The sequence below is a fragment of the Marmota monax genome, unplaced genomic scaffold (genome assembly GCF_021218885.2).
Source record: "Marmota monax isolate L192 unplaced genomic scaffold, Marmota_monax_Labrador192_F-V1.1 WCK01_AAM20220418_F8-fsc00015, whole genome shotgun sequence".
Classification (NCBI taxonomy): Eukaryota; Metazoa; Chordata; class Mammalia; order Rodentia; family Sciuridae; genus Marmota; species Marmota monax.
Window position 1 is genome coordinate 13129518 of NW_026692194.1, and position 22171 is coordinate 13151688.

At 39.5% G+C, this 22171-nt stretch overlaps 1 protein-coding gene across 2 annotated transcripts in view; it reads right to left on the reverse strand.

The window, feature by feature from the left end:
- Sptbn1 (spectrin beta, non-erythrocytic 1) overlaps positions 1-21904 on the reverse strand; it is a 198349-nt gene extending 176445 nt beyond the window's left edge. Inside the window, exon 1 of one of the 2 annotated variants that reach the window (XM_046423981.2) lies at positions 21754-21904. The gene's annotated coding sequence lies outside the window, so the exon portion shown is untranslated. Of the gene's footprint in view, positions 1-8293; positions 8437-21753 lie in introns of those variants that run through there. The other variant, XM_058573111.1, reaches the window with a different exon arrangement.
- Positions 21905-22171: the final 267 nt, after the last annotated feature.

Genomic DNA, 22171 nt, shown 5'->3' on the forward strand with positions numbered 1-22171 from the left:
AAACATTCCAAATACCGATTTTACTGCATTTAACTCTTAATTCCCTGGAAGTGAATATAATCCTCAGGCCCATTTCCCAATGTGAAAAAAAATAAGACATCAAGATGAGGTAATTTGCCAAAATAAGGATGAATATATTACCTGCTTTGCCTCAGACAGTTCTAGTTTATGCCTGGTTGTCCTGGTACAGTTATGACCAGTCAGTAACTAGCAGAGGCAAGCTGTGTGGCTACAGAAACAGAACTCCAACACTGCTCTGGCAAAGCTCCCTCCCAAGTCTTACCTTCCATGGAAGAAGGTCAAGATGATGAGATTTCTTTCTTTACTCTTACCTACCACATCATAGATTTCCTATGTGGTTACAGAACAGTGCAGGGTGTTGGTGGCAGGTGAGGGACATGCTTTTTAGGACTGTCCTTCAACCCCTTTAAATCACTGCTATGCACAACACAAACCATATGTGAGCAGAGAGGACTCCTCCGTCAGCCTCCATGAACATCCCTGGGCCTAGAAAATTTTTAAACAACTAATCAAAGTAATATTTAACCAGATCCTTCTATTTTGGAATGACCTTCACCTTCCTTCAGCCTTACTTTAGAAGCCAGAGCACATAGTGATTATTTTCTTTAAGATAAAAAATGGATGTGCAGTATGTATGTACTGACCTTTAGGTTCCACACACAATGAGCTTCTCTATTTTCTTCCCAATAATGTTTTCATAAACTTTTTTTTTCCTTATCTTTGTTATTGTATATTTTCAAACACTTTATATTCTCCCAGTAAATGTTTGACCATTAACGCTAGTTTAACAACACAAAAACAGCAAACATGAGAAAGGGTTACTTTGGCTCAAGTCCTAGGCTCACCTCATCTATAAAATTTTAAAATGCTTTATAAGTGGTTCCAATAAGCAGAAGTGAGATACCTTTCAGGGTTTAGCACTCTGAAAATGGTCACAAAGACAGAGTTTAACTGTCACTGACTTGAGAGTGACTGTTTCAGCCTTGACACTTATAAGGCTGTGTGACTTCACCTAACCTCTCGGAGCTTGAGTCCCTTCCCTATACAGTGGTATGGATACACTAAGATCTACAAGGTCCTGCCCAATGCTAAAACGTCCATTTCTATGTATTCTCTACGAACTTTCTGACCATGATGGGCAGCCTAAACCAAGAAAGCACTATCCTTCCACAAAACTTCCTAACCACAAGCTCCCCAGATGTTCCACATAAGTAGAGCAGGTAAGGGGACCTCCAGGCTGTCACAGGTGGGGAAACAATTCTTTCAAAAACCAAGGCTAGAGGGGAGGGGAGGGGAGGGGGGATAGTAGAGGATAGGAAAGGCAGCAGAATACAACAGACACTAGTATGGCAATATGTAAATCAATGGATGTGTAACTGATGTGATTCTGCAATCTGTATATGGGGTAAAAATGGGAGTTCATAACCCACTTGAATCAAAGTGTGAAATATGATATATCAAGAACTATGTAATATTTTGAACAACCAACAATAAAAAATTAAAAAAAAAAAAACAAGGCTAACAGTGTTGAAACCCAACACATGCATCTGAGATCAACAAGCACCAAATGAAATCCTGTACTTCCAGAAGACATGCCATAGGCAAGGGTCCTGGGACAGGGCCTGGATGCAGCTCTGTGGTGAAGAGCAAGTAGCCCCATGTTTGTGATATTCCTTGATATATAAGCTTGACTCCTGTTGGTCCCAGGCCACTTGAAAAATGTTTTTTAATGATTGTTTTGTGAAGGGTCACAAATGCTTTTCCTACAACAATACTAAAATTTATGAAAAGGTCAAGACAAGGAATTGTGGCTCTAAAGGGTTACTTTGGCTCAAGTCCTCAGATTGCCTTCAAAAGGCAAATGTACTAACTGTACTGACATACAGGATGGAAACAGGGTGGGGCAGGGAGCTGCTGAGTTAACTGATGGATTTTTTAAAAAAAGTATCTCCTGTCAGGAAACAGCAACTGTCCTAAACACATGTCCACTCACAAAGGAAAAAAACAAGCAAAACAGAAAATGAAAACTGAGTTCTCAGCCTAGATTCCACGTGATTTCTAGGAGAAACTGAATTCATCATTAGGAGAGGGAAAAAATTAATGGCACAAACTCCAAGGTCTGCGGAGTTGGTCATTACATGGTTTTACCCACACATACTTAATAAAACAGAGGGAGCTCCTTCTTACTTACTTTTATTACACAAGGTTTACAGCTGCATTTAAGTGAAAGCTTCCATACTGAGATTTCTTACATATGCAGGCATGAAATCCCTGGCAACAAACACTGTATTTGAATCCAAAGGCTTCTGGTGGAGAAATAATACCTTTTGACAAAGGCTGTCTCTTAGCCTCTCAGAGCCTTCATTTCAGTAGTGTCTCATTTCAGGACTTCTAGAAAACTTTTATAGAGAATCAGAGAGAACCAAGAAAAATGTTGAAGGCAAAAAAAAAAAAAAAAGCTATGTGTTTGGGCCATCTGCTCAAACCAATTAATCTCTTATAACCACAACAATTAGCAGGCAGTGCTGGTTCACCTTCCTCCTATCCATGCTATGTTCTGAACGCAGAAACAGTAGAATAAAGAAAAGCCCTATGGGTTCAACATAGGAAGGTAACTGACAGCGACTAAACTTTAAAATCACTGCCTGCAATTTGATTTGTAATAATAGACAGAAGTTTAGTTTTTCAAATTATAAAAGAAACAACATGCTTACTGCAGAACACTAGAAAGAAACAGAAAAGCACTAAGACTAAAGGAAAATCAGACTCTCCAAATAGTTAACTTTTCTAACAAACAACAAAAACAAAGTTCCTTCCCAATGTAGGTAATAATTAAAGTGTAATTCTATGATATTTGCTTTTTGAACAGACTAAACTAGTGCAGATCAAGCATATTCTACGAAACCCCACTCTGAAAGGAGGCTACAAAAAGTAAGAATTCCAAGGTCAGGTAAGTTTGGGAAATACCATATGCCACTCTCCCTGCCTAGAATGCCTATTAGAATGTAAAGTCTCTGAGAAGTCATTCACTTAAGAAGCCTATTACATCTTTCTTAGCCAGGCATATTCCCAATTTATTTGACCAGGAAATGCCCTTTATATATAACATGTGTCCACATACTGCAAAACTAGTGCTTCAAAAAAGTAAATGGGAAATGTTAAGTTAGACCATATTATCTATACTGCTATTTACATTTAATTAGAAATGTAATTAATTCTAAGGATCACACATATCGGACTCTGGTCACATGAGAGGATAACTGCCTGCATGGGATGGGGCATGTGAATAGTTCTGGCCAATTAGTACAACTGAATACATCCCATTAGCCAGAGGGGAAAAACCTTGGGACTCTGTTGTCCTAGGACATATAGCATGAGTGATAAATACACTTCTGTGAGACAGCACCACTGAGATTTTGGTGATGTTTTGTTGCTATTGCAGCACCCGCCTCTTGCATGATATACTGTGGAAGAGAAGTTTTCTTAAACATATATGCATATAAATATATCTCAACTGGGAGTGACAAAATAACTACATATAGCTATATGTCAAGGACAGGGAAAGAGCAGATTTTTTAAAAAGGCCACTTTGGTCTACAGAATCTTAAATCAAGCACTGATGATCAGTGAGTTAGAATCAAACACCACGGTATTTAGTGACAAGCTAGAAGTGACCAAGGGGAGGGGCAGTCGGCCGTGAGGATAGTAACATCATTGAGGGCCTGTGCTATGCCAGACCCTGAGAAATGATGTGCACAGATTGCTGCACTTAATCCTGACACTGTGATAGCTGGGAGACAGTAATCACGGGTATCATCTCCCTTTTAGGTAAGAAAACCAGAACTCTATTATACTGTCTAAGATCATATGGATTTTATAATTTGCTTAAGATCACATCAATTGGCAGTTGTGTGCCTACTTCTCTGTATTCTTTTTACTACACTACTAGTTGGAATTAGTGGGAAAATCTAAATCATAATTTTTTTTAAGTTTTAAGATTCATCACTCTGAGGCACTTTGCAAGAATGTGAAAGCATTACAGAATCAAAAGGAGACAAACTGGTGCCACATAGAAGGTCCTGAGACTATAAAGAATAAAATGTTCTTAATGATCAACATATTCATTGTTCACAAAAATCGTAAGCATTTCTCAAACCAGAATTTGCTCTTTCAAATTTTATCTAAGACTATTCAGACAGCAAAACTCATGCCATACCAACAAGTTCATTTTATTTTCAGCGAGCTGACAACAGCTGTGGAAACATCTAAAATGGCTAGCATTTCATAAACCAACTCATTACTCCACCTACCCATGGTATGACCTCCATGTGGTCTTCACCTGTCCACTCCACAGCCATCTGCAGCAGATTTCAGTAAAGTTTCCATCTGCCTTCACACTGCACAAAGAGCCAACTAAAACCCTGGGTCTGTTCTGTGCAATCCCCAACACATATAATCAAATTCCATAGATTTTTATGTCTGGAATATTTTAAGTGCTAAGCTTATTTGTTCCTTGTCTTATAAGCTTATGTCAAAACAGAGCACACAGATGAGAAGGGAAATAACATCCAATATGCATGTGTAAAATTAAGAATAATCGTTTTTCTAATTCAGAAAAGGGATATTCAAAAATTTAACTTTCTGCCTGCTCATCTGAACTCTCTTTTAAGGTTAAGGGAGTATATACTCTAATCAATGGATGGTCTGAGGTTAAAAGTAACCAAAATAATCTCACATGAGTAGATCATATAATGGCATGCTAAGCAAAAACAAACTGGTAGTTTGTAGTTCATGTCTCCTTAACTCAGTTTACCAGTTACATTATCCAAGGATGAGTTAAAAAACAAAACAAACAAAATCACAGGACATATATTAAAGAAAAAACAGAATTAAAAAATGTAGAAGGCATAAACTCAATGAAGAAATTTTCTAACATGTCAACAATAACACAAGAGAGTTCATTTACCATCTAAAAATGAAAACATCAAGTCACTTAAAGAAACTGTCTACACGTTTTCCACAAAATATTTTTCCATGCTATAAAAACACAAAATGTTTCTTACATGATATAAAAACATACCTAAAACATGATTAACTTCAACTCTATTGACCAAAGGGCATAATAATTATATTAATACTACATCTTCGCATAAGTCACTTACACAGAGCCAGAAATAATGTTTCTATATAAGAAATGGATGAGCAGACCTTTGAGACATATAAGATACTGAAAGTGACAAAACAAAATTTAGGTATCAGTTACTAAAAATATGAAGAAAGTGATAAAAAAATGACCATCTGCATAATACCCTAAAGAGCTATAAAATTATTACAATTTGTCTAAATTTAATTTTTTTGTAGTAGTGGGGACTGAACTCAGGGTCTCACGTATACTATTCAAGCACTCTACCACTGAGCTACATGCCCAGCCCTAAATCCAAATTTTTAATGGACTTGTTAATGGGATAATTATGATATCTGTTAATGCTATCTTTTAGATTTTCTTTTAAAATATCTTAATTGGGGACTGGGGTTGTGGCTCATCGGTAGAGCGCTTGCCTAGCACGTGCAAGGCACTGGGTCCAATCCTCAGCACCACATAAAAGTAAATAAATAAAATAAAGGTATTGTGTCCAACTACAGCTAAAAATATACATATATTTTTTAAAAAAGTATCTTAATTGGAACTTGGGTTGTATTTAAGCCCCTCAAAGTTCACTCACTGTTTTCAAATATTTGACATATAATCCTCGGTTCTTATTTTATTTCCCCTTATTAATTCAAATACTGTATTTTCATTTTAACATTTCAACTTCAGAGAGTCCAAACTAACTATTTGGCTAAAGCCACCTACAGCCATCCCCCAACTGTGCTCACATCACCATCAGGCTTACAACCAGACAGAACCCATTCCAAGACTGGCCCCCCACTTGCTTTGTTTTTACTGTCTCACTTTAAAATTTTGCCTTTCTACTGAAAACAACTGAGAGACCATGGTTAGGAAGGTAATCAATTACAAACAAGAATCAAGTACTGATGAGAAACCACAATGACCATAAGAAGTCAAAAAAGGGGATTGGGGTTGTGGATCAGTGGTAGAGTACTTGCCTAGCACGTGTGGGGCACTAGGTTCGATCCTTAACACCATCTAAAAATAAATAAATAAAATAAAGGTATTTTGTCTATCTGCAACTAAAAACAAAATATATTAAAAAAAAATCAGACCACCATTAGCTTGGTCTAAAAGATCCAACTCACACTGGTCCTCAAAATATATAACCAGAATATTGGTCAAACTAGGGAGAAATGCCATATCTTATTGCTCAAAGAGAGATTAAATATTCATCAACTAAAGAAGGAGAACTGATGGGGAGGGAAAAAGAATATTTTAGTTGAAGATGGAGTCGATACCTTTATTTTATTTATTTTTAGGTGAACCAGTTCCTTCCACGGGATAGTGCCCAATGCCTCTTATTCTGCCTTTACAGTGTTTTGGTGTTAAACATCAATAATCCACGTCCAAATGCCCATCAAACACATAAAATACAGGAATTTTTGTTTTAAATTTTCAGAGCCCCAATTTTATTCAAGCACAAAGATGGCATATTTCTCAGAGAATGAAAAATGTGGGGTGGAAGAACTAAAAAGTGAAGTTTGGGATAATGCCTTACTGATTAGTCCAGGAAAGCCATGCAAGGTGAGATGTTATAAAAGAACTATTTGCCTGCATAAACTTAGAAGATTTCTTTTAACTGTTGTACTAAACAAATAAACAACATGAAAATAAAGAGGAAAGCAATCACGTCTATGTCTTAGAAATACATGCAGAGGAGCAATTTTGCTCGAGTGAAATGACAAGTTTAAAGATATTTTGTTAACCTGCAGCTAACTATTTTAAGGCAGGCCCAGGCTGCATTAGTGCTTGTCACACAGCTTGCTCCCAATCTCTTGGCAGTTTTCCAACACATTCCAACTTTTTATGCACACACTTGCTGGAATCACATCCCACTTATCTCTAAAGGCATATCAAGTAAGACGTTGCTACATTATACAACCAACCTGTCATTTCTTCCCATCAGGTCACTTTGCACAATGCCTAAGGGAAAAAAAAAATCAGACCACCACCAACTTGGTCAAAGGAATGCAATTCACGCTGGTCCTCAAATTACCAGAATACTGGTCAAAATGGAGAGAAATTCTGTTCCTTACTGCTCAGAGAAAGACTAAGTATTCATTAACTAAAGAAGGAGAACTGAAAGAGAAGGAAAAAAAGATAAAATCCCCCCAAAAAGGACACCTGGACTGCAGATGCTAAACCTGAGTCATGCTGCCACTGCCTGCATTTTAAAACACATTATTAATGGGGCGTATTTTAAAGGATGATCCCAATATTAAATGAGTTCCATTACCTCTGTGAAAAGAACAATTTAACATAGCAAATGCATTTTGTAAAAGTCAGAGGACTCTCTTAAGTGTTAATATTTGGCAAAAAAAAAAAAGGCATCTTCAAAAGCAAACTGGAATGGTTCACCACTGGCTGTTACATTCCATTCTTGCTAAAAACATATTTAATTAGCACATTTAAGCTTCATGTTCTGCACAGCTGCACAACATTCCAGAGATAGGCCAGCTATCCATATACTCTTTACATTTATTTTTTAAAATTTCTTCTTAATTTTTAGTTGTAGACGGGCACAATACTTTCATTTTATTTATTTATGTGGTGCTGAGGATGAACCAGGTGCCCCACACATGAGAGGCAAGTTGCTCTACCACTGAGCCACAACCCCAGTCCTCTTTGCATTTATTTGATATGGTTATTTTGAAAGTAGAAAAGATTTAGAAGCAGTTCTCAAGTACGATCCACAAAAATTATACTTATTTCATGTGGACAAGTTTCCTTTAGCAAGAGGGTAGTCCATGGGAAATACATACTAATATTAATTTTACAATGCAAGCAAACAATAATAAAATAATTTTACACAGCCAGAAAATACATTAAAAAATTCACTGACAGACAAAAATAATCTTCTTTCAAAACAAGATGATAAATCAGCCTGCAAATTAAACTTTTACACTTTAAGAATCAGTGAGATTTTTAGAGCTAGGAGGAAAGCTGGTGTTCTTCATGTCAGGAACACAAATTAGGAAAGCAAAGCAAGTCTTTCAAACTGAGAAACCATCCCAATGAGTGTCAAGGAAACTCGGGAATTCCTTAGTAGTGGGTACTGATTTTATAACAAGCAAACAGACAAACAAACAAAAACCCTACCTTTAAAATAAAATAAACTGCAGGTTTCTTTCCTTCCCAAACAGCACACAGATCTCTCCGCTTCAGGGCTGAGGCGCTTCCTCTGCTCCACCCCCGGGGAGATAACTTGGGAATTTGAGGACAGCTGGCAGCACAGAGTTGTCAACCTGCTATGAGAAGGACCAGGGCCCTCTCAGAAAAGTCACCTGACTGATACCTCTGGCCACCACTCACCTCCAAAAATAGTGACAGGTGTTCTTATCCAGTGAGAGGTCCAGCTAAGGCCACATTCCAGCCCCTTGCCCTCCCTTAACCTGGGCCACCAGGACCCCACGGCCCTTGTCTGGGATCACTGCCATCTTAAGTGTCAAGGCCCAACATTTGTAGCCTCCTAGAGGTCCAGAGGCCTCCAACCCAGGCTTAAGACAGCCCAGCACAATAACCATCAAGCATTTCCCTTGAGGAGTATTCACCCTCTGCAATGAGAATGATTCCTATCAGGCTAGAAGTTTCTGAAGACTCCCTTATTTGGAGAAAAGAAGCACACCTAGTGCAGCCCAACTTCATCACCCAGCCCAGCTCAAAATGTCCCTCTCAAACAGCAAAGGAGCCACCACTGCCTATAGTGTTCAAACCAAGAATACCATTTGCCACTTTGCCCAGAGGCCCAACTATCTCAAATGAACTAGCAATAACCCCAAAGTGCCTAATGGAAATTGCTGAAAGGGGTCTTCTTTCTCTCCCAATGAAAGGGGACGACCACCCTCTTTTCCCTCAGCATGTGGGGAAGTCATTTAGTACCTACCTCAGAAAGGGCCCAATAAGAGGTGGGGTTGTGGCTCAGTGGTAGAGCGCTTGCCTAGCACGTGTGAGGCACTGGGTTCTATCCCTGGTACCATATAAAAATAAACAAATAAAATAAAGATATTGTGTCCATCTATTTTATACACACACACACACAGAGATAGAAAGAAAGGGCCCAACAACTAGAACCAAGGAAACAAAGAATGATCAGTATGCCACTTGTCTCGTCTGATGGTCTAGGAATTGGAGAACTGGCTTTCATAATCAAATATGTATATTGCTTTTTCTTCTTGAAATCTATCCTAGATCCAAAACACAAAGACCCTAAGAAAGCTGAGCTCTAGTCTACACTTTCAACAATTACAACCAAAGCCAGCTGAGTAAAATTTATTACATGGAAAACCAAGATTATAATAACCACATCCATTCCATTTGTGACACATTATGGGGTAGCTGTTTCAAAGACTCTCTAAAATCTGAAGACACAAAGTAAAATCAGATGTTGTCCGAAGCATACAGAGATCTCTCTCAAGGGAATCAATGCAACTCTGATGGGAATTCATTTCAAAACAAAACAGAAAGCACACATTATCTAATGAGAACTTAGTTTCTGGTATTTTTCCATTGTAAAAAAGATTTTATTCAGAGGGAAGAAATATCTATAATAAACAAATTTTGGGTTCTCTGTTTCTTCACCATTTTCCTCTAACACCCCGACTCCTAAGCAGCTCAGAAACAGTGTTCATGTGACAACTTTAACTACAAACCAGTAATCAGATTTTATGTTTTGCCATGCTCTTTGTATAAACTAGAAGAGTGATAAACATCGATGCATGATTATACAGACTGTTAAAAACTTTATATTTTTAGCATAAGATTTGAAGATTGACCCTTATTATATATTGGTAAGATGAGAAATATGCACAGAAGGGGAAAAGACTTGCAGAACAGAAACCAATGTTAACTGCCTGTTTCTGGGGTCCTAGAATACACAGGGATTTTAATTTTCTTTTTATGTTCAGCTTTTTTTGTTGTTGTTTGTATGCAATGCTGGGATTAAACTCCAGGCCTCTCAAGTACTAGGTAAGAGTTCTACCACTGTGCTACACCCCTACTCCTGTGTTCATCTTTATTTTCCACATGATCTACAATAAATGTCTATTATTTTGATAATAAAAAAGAAGATCTTTTTATTTTTTTATATTTTTGTTATAATTATTTTAATGGTAATTTATGGCTTTCTGAAGGCATATATTTTTATAAACCATCCATGAAACACACACACACACACACACACACACACACAGAGAACACATATACTATAGATATTATCAGTCACTGTCAAATATTCAGGAATCTTAAAGTATAAAAATATTTATTTCTTTTTAGTTGTAAACAGTACCTTTGTTTATTATTATTATTATATTTATTTTTATACGGTGCTGAGGATAGAACCCAGGGCCTTGCACACGCTAGGTGAGTGCTATACCTCTGAGCCACAACCCCAGCCCCAAGTGATTTTTTTTTTTAATGAGCATTTTAAGACTATGTAGGGCAGGAGGTGCAGTTCAGTGGTGAAGTGTTTGCCTGGCATGTGCAAGGACCTGAGTTCAATCCCCCAGCACAGGAGGCACAGGTTACATGGGGATTATTGCAACTCACTATGAAAGTTCCCCCATACTTCATATAAAGGAAAATGTTTGCATGTTGCAGAGCAAAATAAATAAGCATTATTTTAAGGAAGAATCTGAGTTCTCCTTTCCCTTTAAGTAAGTAATATAAAGAAGGAAATGGGCCATACAGCTGGTGAAGAACATTCCAGAAAAAATGCTCAGTCTTTTAACATTCAGATTTGGCCTTGAGGCAAACACACTAGAACAAAAATTATCTCTGAAAGAACCACACAAAAGAGTAGGGAAACAAGAAGAAACTTTAGCCAGAGCCAAAGGCTATAGCCATCAGAGGCTGATGTCCTCCTGGACAATGTTTTAGTCAGGTTCCCTTGTGGCCCAGTTCCTACATCTTTTCCCACACTCCATGGAAGTACGGAAATGCCAGAGCTCTCACAAAATGCACATTAAATTAAGGAATGGAAAAATCCTTTAAAAAGTTCAGTGTTCTTTATACCTTCAATATTAATTCTAATTTTCTATAAGTTCTGGTAGAAAAAAATTTAAATAGAGCATGTATTTAGATGATTATTTTATTTATATTTATCTAGCTATAATGAGGTTTGCTCTGAAATGATAAGATATTTTTGCTATAGACCAAGAGTTTATTAAGTACTTCTCAAGATCTGGAAAATAAGGAGAGAATAAATATTGAGAGGATGAAACCTTCTCTATCCCATACCTAGAGATAACCACTGTTAACAGGCTCATGAACTTTCTAAGTATAAACATATTTCACTGTGCAAATTATACACTGAACATACATACTTCAAAATATAAATTCTATTATATTTATATACCACTCTAAATTTCATGCTGGTTGATCTGTTGGGTAAAAATCTACAGTTTATATTCTTTATATATATTTTGCTACATAAATAGTGGTTTTAAATTTGCATATAAAACATTAAAATTAGGATGTGGGATGTAGCTCAGTTGGTAGAGCTCTTGCCTAACATACAAGAGCTCCCTGGGTTCAATCCTCAGCACCACAGTAAGGGAAAAATAGATCAGAATTAGGAGAGAATTATAGATTCTAGAGCAGAACATCCAGTGGCTCTAAAAATGATGCAGATATTTACAGTTGAGAATTTATTAAAAATAGAATCATAACTTCTATAAATGAGTCAATCTTAAAAACAATCTTGAAATTATAACACCTGATTTTCCTTTTCTGTAGTTATTTTGTTTATTTTCTGCAGTATGTGAGTTAAACTCAGAACCTCACACACACTAGGCAGGTACCCAACCACTAAGCTACACTCCCAGCCCAACATCTTACTTTCATATTCAAAGTACAATTAATCCTTTAAACCCTCTTCAAACAACCCTTTAGTTAAAGTTCATGACAGAAAAATACAAAATTCATGGAAGTAAATAAGTTAGTTTTGTAAGTTGCACTTTACAAAGTATTGGTACAGTCAGGAACTTGGACCATATGAAAAGTACTACTCCTTCCCAAACACTAAGGACAAGTTGACTCATTCATGAGATTTATCTTCAAAATACTGTGCGGATATCAACACCCCATTTAGAAAAGTCTTAAAATAGTCCTTTGCCTCCCTTCATGGTAGAGATTATTACACAGACACACAGACAAAAGACAAACATGATATGTTTGCATCATATATCTACATATGTATGCAACATATAACATTGCACAAGAATTTTTCATACAAAAAAAGAAAGGTTATCACTAGAATTAGTTCTTCCCAATGTTAGCCTATAACATTCCCAAATGTTGAGACAATTCATTGAAAATATATCTAAATTTAGAGTAACTTTTATTTTAAAATGTTCACTTGGAATTTTATATTTCTGACCATTTTTCAATGAAATACAATGGTTTAATGGTTGTGAAATCAGCAGCAGTGTTTGGGCTTCCAAAAGTGAGAACATGCATGTCAACAGAATTCCTCTGTTCTGCTAAAGTTTGCATATTGGAAATACTAAAGAATCCTACTCTTCCCCCTGTTTAAGCTGACTCAGGATAGTGTAGAGAATCAAGTCAGCATTCCAATAATTCCCAGTGCCCTACCTTCTCTCAGACCTACACTTTAAGATTCTTACTCATCTTATCACTGCTCTTACAAAAAGTCCAGAGAAGTACAGATATGACATAGTCCTTTGAAATTTTAAACAGTTCCTTCATAATGATCTATAATTGGCCGGATCTTCTTTTTCTTTCCTTTTTAAAAATTAAAGTGTTAACTGCTTTTTTGATTATATTTTTAAAAAGTCCTGTTGGGCACAGTGTTGCACACCTGAAGTATCAGCTACTGGGCAGGCTGAGGCAGGAGGATCACTTGACCCAGGGAGTTGAGGGCCAGCCAGCAAGAACCTATCTCTAAACAAAATATAAAATATAATATTTTTAAAAAGGTCCTCAATGTCAGATATTATACTGTTTACTGAACCCTTTTGTATGTGTAAAATATTTCAAAACTTTAAATAAGAAACATTAAGCCACAGAAATTTTCTTTCATATAGGAAAGGAAATCTCCTATCAACCCAACACCCAAAACAAACCACTAATATTTTAATGTATTTCTTTCCAGCCTTTTACTTAATATAACTGGGATCATACTACACTATGTTGCTTTGCATACAAGTATTTCCAATGGATGTCATGTGGTCAGCATTTTTCCATTCAGTAATATTCTTCCTAGCCACTATTTTAAGCACTATAATCTAATTTATAATATAATGTATTTAATTACGCTCCAGTAGAAAACATTTTTGCTGGTTCATGACTGGTGTTATTAAAAAAGAAATCCATGTTTAAAAAAACCTCTGTCCTTATTTTTAGTTATCTTTTTAGGTTAAAAAGCTATATGTGGGATTTCAATCCAAAAAGTATAAACATTTATAAGGTTTTCATTACACATATAACCCACTATTTTCCATTAAGTTTGTATTAATCCAAATGCTCTCTTAACAGGTGATACAGAGTTCCCATCTCACAGCAGCACCAACACCATTATTTTTTTTATTATTATTCGTTCGTTCGTTAGTTTTGCAGTGCTAGGACTTGCACATGGTAGGCCAGGGCTCTATCACTGCATTAAACCCCCAGTCCCCCACCCCCACCCCATAATAATTTAAGAGGAAAGTTAATCTATTGTTTTAATTTGTGCTTCACATACTGTTGAATTTGAACAGTTTAATATAATGATCTGCCTCCTTGATTTCTTTTATAAGCTCTCTACTCTTACCCCCTTCTGAGATAAAAAGGTTTTAATGTTTTCTCGTTTTTTTAAAAAATAATTTACATTAATCAGATTTTCTTTGTAGTTATCTAAATGACTAATATTATTTGCTGAAATGTATCTTTTCTGAACAAATCAAACAACTTATTCAAAGAAAACATGAAATTGAGAAAAAATAAGCAAAAATTTCATATTTTATAATCATTAACATTTATTATGATAGGTACTAAACAATCTCATTTAGCTTTTGGGGGAAAGGGGTGCTTCTGGAGACTGAACTCAAGGGTATTTTACCTCTGAGCTACATCCTCAGCCCTTTCTATTTTATCTTATTTTATTTTATTTTTTGAGACAGAGTCTTGCTAACTTGTCAAAGAGGATTGACCTTCCAATTCTCCTGCCTCAGACTCCCAAACAGCTGAGATTATAGGAATGTGCTGCCACGCCTGGTCCACTTAGCTTTAATAATCCTAGGCAATGAGGTTTCCATTACACATATAACCCACTGTTTTCCACTAAGTTTGTATTAAGTTTGCATTTCAAAACTTGAAACTTGCCTCAGTCTCACCATCACTTTACAGGTGAAGATTTTGAGGCACAGACATCTTAGCAGTTCACTAAGTGTAGGCTGTGAGAATGGAGAACCCAGAGCTGGGGACCTGCTCTAAACAAAGACCTGATCATCATCACTACTGAAGGCTCTGCAACTTCAAACTTTTACAACCTAATATCTACCCATCTATTTCTGTCATCGCCAGTCAGGCTCTTTGTCATCATTTGAACTTAAACCCTTTATCTCCTTAGCTCCTCATTTACTTGTTCTGTCTCCCATCCATTCACCCTACAGCAGCTGGCATGGGGCTGGGCTTTGACAACCACTGCCCCATCTTTCCCCTTTCTCTCATTCCCTGGGACTTGGCTCCCTCAATTTCTGGATGCCACAAACACCTCTCTCCAGTCCCGTTGCTTGTAGCTTCTTCCTCCTGTCTCACTGTGTTCTAAACTGTCAATGTACTGATTATTCAAATATCTTTTAATCACAAATTTAGAAGTACACAGGATCTAAAACCTGGGTGCCAAAGCTGGAGGCACAACAGCACACATGAGGCTCTGGGTTTCATCCCCAGCATGGCAGACAAAACAAAACAAAAACAAAATCCTGAGTGTCACATTTGATCAATGGGTAGTTTCTGCCTCAAACAATGTTGAAAAAATTCCTGAGGCTCTCTTTCAACCCAGTGGAAAAACAGAACCATAACTGATCCCCTCCCCCAACCTCAGTCACCACCCAATACTGAGGATTGAACCTAGGGCCTTGCACATGCTATATCTCCAGGTCTTTTTATAATTTATTTGTTTGTTTGTTTGTTTTTCTGGCCTCAAACTTGTGATCCTCCTGCCTCAGTCTCTCCAGTAGCTGGGATGGTACAGACATGGACCATCTCGCTTGGCCAATGACTGTTTTTCATTTTTGTACCAGGGATTGAACCTGGGGAGCTTAACCACTGAGCCACATCCCCAACCCTTTTTTTATTTTTTATTTTGAGACAAGATCAGGCTAAGTTGCTTAGGGCCTCACTAACTTGCTGAGGCTGACTTTGAAATTCCGATCTTCCTGCCCCAGCTTCCCAAGCAGCTGGAATTATAGGCACATGCCACTCTACTTGGCCCCATGATTGATTTTTTAATATTTGCCAGGAACAGAAAGCAGTGGTATATGTGCCATGTTTTAACTTGTGGTCTACTTTTATAAAAGTTTTTAATTTTATACAATTAGATCTAAAACCAGAGGGCTAATGGTTTGCTGAAGTCTCACGTGGTAAGTAAAAAATATTCTATATGCTAAAGACATAGTTCTTGGACTCAGGAACTAGTTCCTATTCAACTTTAGGCCGGCCCACAACTGCAAATCCTGGCAAGAGAATGTATCCAATAGTTCTTTATCAAACTGAAAACAACATTGCAAAGTAATTTCAGAGTAGAAGCAAATAGAGATTACTAATAATATAAATGCTTACTGGTAAAAATAACTGTTTACAATTAAGTACAATTATACTACTATTAAGTACTAGAACCTAAATTGCTGAAGGATTTCAGTTTCTAGCAAGGGGTCATTACAGCCTATGTTAATACATAAATTCCATTGGTAACACAGACTTTTAAGAAACGGAAGTTAGGGCTGGAATTGTGGCTCAGTGGTAGTTTGCTCATGGTAGCACATGTGAGGCACTGTGTTTGATCCTCAGCACCACATAAAAATAAATAAATAAAATAAAGGTATTGTGTCTATCTATTACTAAAAATAAAAAAAATTGAAGAAAGAAATGGAATTAGAATAAGCTGTTTAATGGCTCTTCTGATATAAAACTGCTTAGGTAGTTTTCACAAAGCACACCAAAATGGGTTTGTGGCTCATACAGATTAAATATTCCCAAGAGAGGAAAAGAACCATTATTAACTGAACATGTACTATGTGCCTGGCACTGCATACTGCTATCACATAACAACAATATAAGCAAGTACATAATACTTGATTTTTCTGATGAAGAAACTGGTCACGAGAGTAACTGGCCCAAGGATAGTGACCCAGCTATAGTCACAAGGCTAGAGTACGATGGCAAAAGGATTTAGGCTTAGCTCTTTTTGACTTCAAAACCAATGTTCTTGCCATGTGTGGTAGTGCATGCCTTTAATCCAGCAGCTCAGGAGGCTAAGGCAGGAGGATCACAAGTTCAAAGCCAGCCACAGCAATGGTGAGGTGCTAAGCAATTCAGTGAGACCCTGTCTCTAAATAAATACAAAATAGGGCTGAGGATGTGGCTCAGTGGTCGAGTGCCCCTGATTTCAATCCCCGGTACCGCCCCAAATATATATATATATATATTCTTTCCAAATTTTTGTGCAATAACAAAATCATTCTTACAACCTTAAACAAAAACTGACTATGACTCCCCTAAAATTACAAATAACAAATAAACAAACAATTTTTCATAAAAAGAAACCACAAAAAGGTTTTCTTAAACACCACACACAAACACACACACACACACACACACACACACACAGAGCTGGGGTTGTGGCTCAGCCATAGAGTACTTGCCTTGCATGTGTGGGTTCAATCCTTAGCACCACATAAATAAATAAAATAAAGGTATTGAATCCATCTACAACTAAAAATTTAAACATACAGACACACACACAAAATAGGAGATATTTCTTTAGTTGTAGATGCACAGTACATTTACTTTATTTTTATGTGGTGCTGAGGTTTGAACCCAGTGGCTCATGCATGCCAGTCGAGTGCTCTACCACTGAGTCACAACCCTAGCCCAGGAGACAGTTTTTACAACACATACTATCTACAAGGGATTAGTAGGCAATCTACCTATAGAACATCTATAAATCAATAGGAAAAGAAAAACTGGCAAAAGACTGAACTGGCACTTCACAAAAGAAGGAACCCTAATAGTTGATAATAAATTAATATTAAAAAACTTCAATAATCAGGGAAGTTACAAACAAAAGTTTGAAATAACATTTCACTAACATCGACTGGATAAGATTTTAAAGCTGGGTAAATGTTGTGGAACATTTGCAATACTTAACACACCACTAATGGGAACCCAACTAATACAATCGCCCTGGGAAACAGTTGGGCATTATCTACTAAGATTGATGATACACATGCTCTGTGATCCAGCAAATTTCATACTCAAAGAGAGAGAGAGTGTATGTGTGTTTGTGTGTCTCCACATGTGTACCAAGAGACTTGTACCAAAACCACTCATAGTAGCCCTTTTATAGCACTAAAAAACCAGAATCAACTCAAATCTCCATATGCAGCAGAAAGAAGAAATAATCTATGGGAGAATACTATATGCAGTGAAAATGAATAAACTACAGCAATAAAATGGATGAATCTTGGGACTATAATGTCAATCTCAAAATGCAATGTACTAGACTAGTGCCTTATTGGGAGAGGGAGACTTTTTCAACTTCAGAGGTATTTTATAAAAGAACCTAAAACACTGATTATAATCTAAAAAAATCTTTTTGATATTGAGTTCCCTTAACTGAAAGAATGGAGCAGACTTTCTTATTTAATGTTCATACAAATCATTTAGGGGTCTTACTAAAATGAAGAGGCTGATGGAGAGGGTAAAAAGTGGGGCTTAAGAATCTGCATTTATAAAAAAACTTTTAAGTGATTCTAATGTTGGTGGTCCATGCAACTCATATGATATCAAGGGACATTATGAAAATGCCTTTTCCAGAGATGGTTAGAAACAGAAACATGGGTGTATCTAGTTGGAAAAACTTAGTTTTTCTCACCAAGGTAGAAAAAAGATTGAAGATATTACTTCTACAATGTCTCCAGAAAAATCAGAGCACTAAACTAGGTCTTGGAGAAAATGCAAAGACTGTAAACTTAAGAGATCTACAGCGCTACAGAAGGGGCTTTTCTAGCAAGAGTCCTTTACTCATGAAAGGATGGTTTGCCTTCTGAATAGAATAGCCAGAAGAAATCAGGGTTATCATAAGGAAATTCACAGAACATTAAATAAAGCCTGATTACAATGAAGATCTTGGTCAGGACCCCACATAATTAAAAGAGACTCATATCACTACATGTAAAAAATAAATTAAAAAAAATTTTTAAATTGGCTTTAAGATTATTCCTAAATATTTATTTTTAGCTGGGAGTGGTAGCACACACCTGTAGTCCCAGCTACTTGGGAGGATGAAGTGGGAGGATTAATTGAGCCCAGGAGTTCAAGATAAATAAGCCTGGGCAACATACCAATATCCCATCTCAAAACATATAAATAAATAAAAACATGCTCATTTAAGCAGTTGTAAAATCCTTCCATCTCAAAACATTACCTCTACATGGAAAGTGAGACTTTTAGACACTAGGACAAAGTAACTAAACTAATTTTTGCAGGAAGCGTTGTCAATGCCAGACCTTTGCTCAGGACATGTCACACTGGCAAGTGATGTCTTCTCACTTGCTCCTAAAACATCAAGAGTTGTTACTAGCCCTGCCCAAGAAATCCTTTTTACAGGCCTCAACCAAGGAAGTTCACTAAGGGACAACAGCTCCTTCACTGACCCAATACTTCTCATTGTCTCAAATGAAGGTTATCAAGACACAACAGAGTTATGAAGAGCTTAACTCAATAGAGTTCTGCACCTGGTGTGTAAGTCAGAACAGCTAAACCTCTGTGACATCAACACAGGATATTTCTTACAACATAGTAAATCCAAAACACCAGGATAATCCATGCAAATAATACTCAAAAAGAAAAAAAAAGCCTTTAGCAACATGTATGCGACACCATTTTATACAAACAGGACAACAATGAAGCACAAATCAAGAGTTCCATATTTTAACTGCCCTCTATTAGAGAAACTCAAAATAATACACATGCACCACAGTATTTACATGCAGTTGTGTTCTGCATTAAGATTCATTCCGAGATTTTTTTTTAAGAGTAGACACGCCCTTGGCGTTGAAATGCTGACCTTCCCTTCCAGTTAGCACATTGAAATTTCCTTTTCACCTACACATTTTAGGATTCTGGAATGACCTCAGGAATACATCCCATTTGCCATCCCATGCTGAACAAATGAAACATAGGGATGACATTTTGAAGGGAAATGTCCTGCGTACTAGCACACACTTAAACAGATAACATTAGGAACCATTTCATTCTGATTGGACACCAGCCACAGAGCCACCAGTAGTCTGCCCTTTTCCACCCTCTCCCCAGTCACATGTGTTTAAAAAAAAAAAGCATAAGAAAATACATACAAACAAACATAAGTGTAGCCTATAACCATCACAATTCATGTCTGGAGACTTAACCTATTAAAATCAATAAAATCTGAATACTAATTAATTACTAATCATGACATTTATCTACCCTAATAATCCTTTAAAAATACAAATATGCAGTTGTACTTGACTTGCACAAAAAGCAAATGATAAAATGGCAAAAACAGGTTAAAAGAATCAATTACGATTCATCAAAAACATAAATTCCTTTGAAACAACCTATGGAATGCTAAAATCATTATAAATGTTCCCAGTAACCTAAGAACTAAAATGTATTAATTATTTCATTTTAAAATAATGATTTCCTATAGGAATTTTATATTTTCTTGGTACTGACCAAAGACAGAAGAGGTGCAATAATGTCACAGCTGTTAAGGTCTAATTAAGAAACAACTTTTCACAAATGAAAAAATTGACGCACAGCTGGGTTGTGGTTACAGATTATGGGAGATACACAGAAAAGCTGCGACTGCCAACCTGAATGCACCACTGCCTCCGCACACCACTGGGCCCTGTCCTTCTGCAGCCCCTCCCTAAGGCTCTGGTCCCTTGGTCGGAGATAAGACTCCCATCCACATCCGCTGGCCGGCTCCTTGGGCCTGCATTAGTGCTGCAGGGCGCCCCTTCATTCGAGCACAGCCAAGAGGCAGGGCAGGAGGGGTCACCCCCAAAAAAGACTCTCCCCCTCACACCTAGGTGACCTGGTCCTCCAGCAGCCACATCCAGCTGAAGCAGCATGACAAGGTAGAAGCAGCTCCAGGCGCCGGCCAAGGGCAGCCCCGGGGCCTGGGTGGGGCCGGGCGGGGGCCGCAGGCGCCGAGTGGCCGTGCCAAGCCCCGCCAGCGAAAACTAGGGGAAGCTGCGATACTGCAGCATTGTGCTGCATCACGGCGAGGGCACCGCGAGCCATCCATCTTGCCAAAAACGCACATCCCCGCCCAAATAAATCCCACCGAATCCCTTTTTCTCCTCTGGTCGAAGTACCCCCACACTCGCCCTCTCCTCAGTATCTGCTCTGGCTTTGACTGGAAAAATAATGGACAACGTTTTGTGTACTATAAACCCCCACCCCATCTGATGGCACCACCTGGCACCTCTCCTATCACAAAAACAAAGGGAAGCCCCCCCTCCAAAAAAGGGGCCACGGGAGTGGTATGAAAGGTGACAACGAGAGGAGCTGCCAGCCCACCTCCCCAAGGCAGGCAGGAGGGTCCCCGCGCTGGTACAAACCTGTTGAAGAGACATTGGAAGGAGCCGATGGGCGGGCGCAGGCGGCTCGGCGCCCCGAGGCGGCTCACGCCCAGCCCTGGGAGAGTGGGGACGAAAGGGAGGGCGGGGGGGGCGATGCGGAGGGGGTGGTGAGCGCGAGGATGGGGCGGGAAAGCGGGAGGGGGCCGCGCGGCCGCCGCCTCCAGCTCAGCTGCAGCGCCGCACAGCCAGGACCACGCCTGGCCGCATCCCCGGCACCGTTACGCGCACAGCCGGGCCCTGTCAACGCCGCCCCCGCTCCCCACCCGTCAGGCCAAGGGGAGGGCACCTGAAAATATCCCCTTCAGTGGCCCACTCTGCACCCACCCTTGTGCCAAGGGTCGCTTCACGGGGTTGGAAGGAGAAGGGTAGGAGGAGGAATCGGCGCTGCAGCGCTGGGGATGGGGCCCAGGAGCCGCGGTGCGCACCGCGGATCTGCGGCCGCCACACTGCGGAGTCCGCCGTCCCCCGCCCCGCATCACCGGAGTTCTAATAAGCGTCGGAGACCTAGGCTCCCCGCGTCGCCCCCGCCGGGTCTCGGCAGCCTCCCCGCCCCCACGCCGCTCCCCGGGCACAGGGCAACAGCGGGCAGCAGCGTCCTTCGGCCCTGGGCCCGCGCCCCTCCTTCCGCCCGCCGGTCGCCGCTGCGGAGCCTGCCCGGGAGGCAGCCCCAGTGAGTTGGCATCTTCCTGCCTCAGGCCCCCTACCTACCTCCGGGGATGGGGTGGGGGCGCCGGGGTCCCGTCCTCCTCCCGCTCCTCGGCGGCCGGGCGGGTGGGCCGGGAGGCGACTCCGCGGGGCTGTCCGCGGCTGGGGCCGGGGCTCACAGGACGGGACCGCTGGGCTGGTGCGCGGGGCTGCGCGCTCGCTCCGGGAGGAGAGGCGGCCGAGGGAGGGACTGGAGGAATCCGCAGCCTGCACGGCAACAGCTGCACTGATTCCGGGGGCTGGACGGGCGCGCGAGGGGCGGGGGGAGGAGGGGAGGAGAAAGCCGACAGGGAGGGGGCGAGGGGCGGGGAGAGGGAGCGCGCGGGCGCGGCGCGGCGCGGGCTCCGACTGCGGGCGCGCGCGCACACACTCTCTCCCGAACGCCCTCCTCCGTACTCTCCTCTCTTCTCGCTCCCTCCCT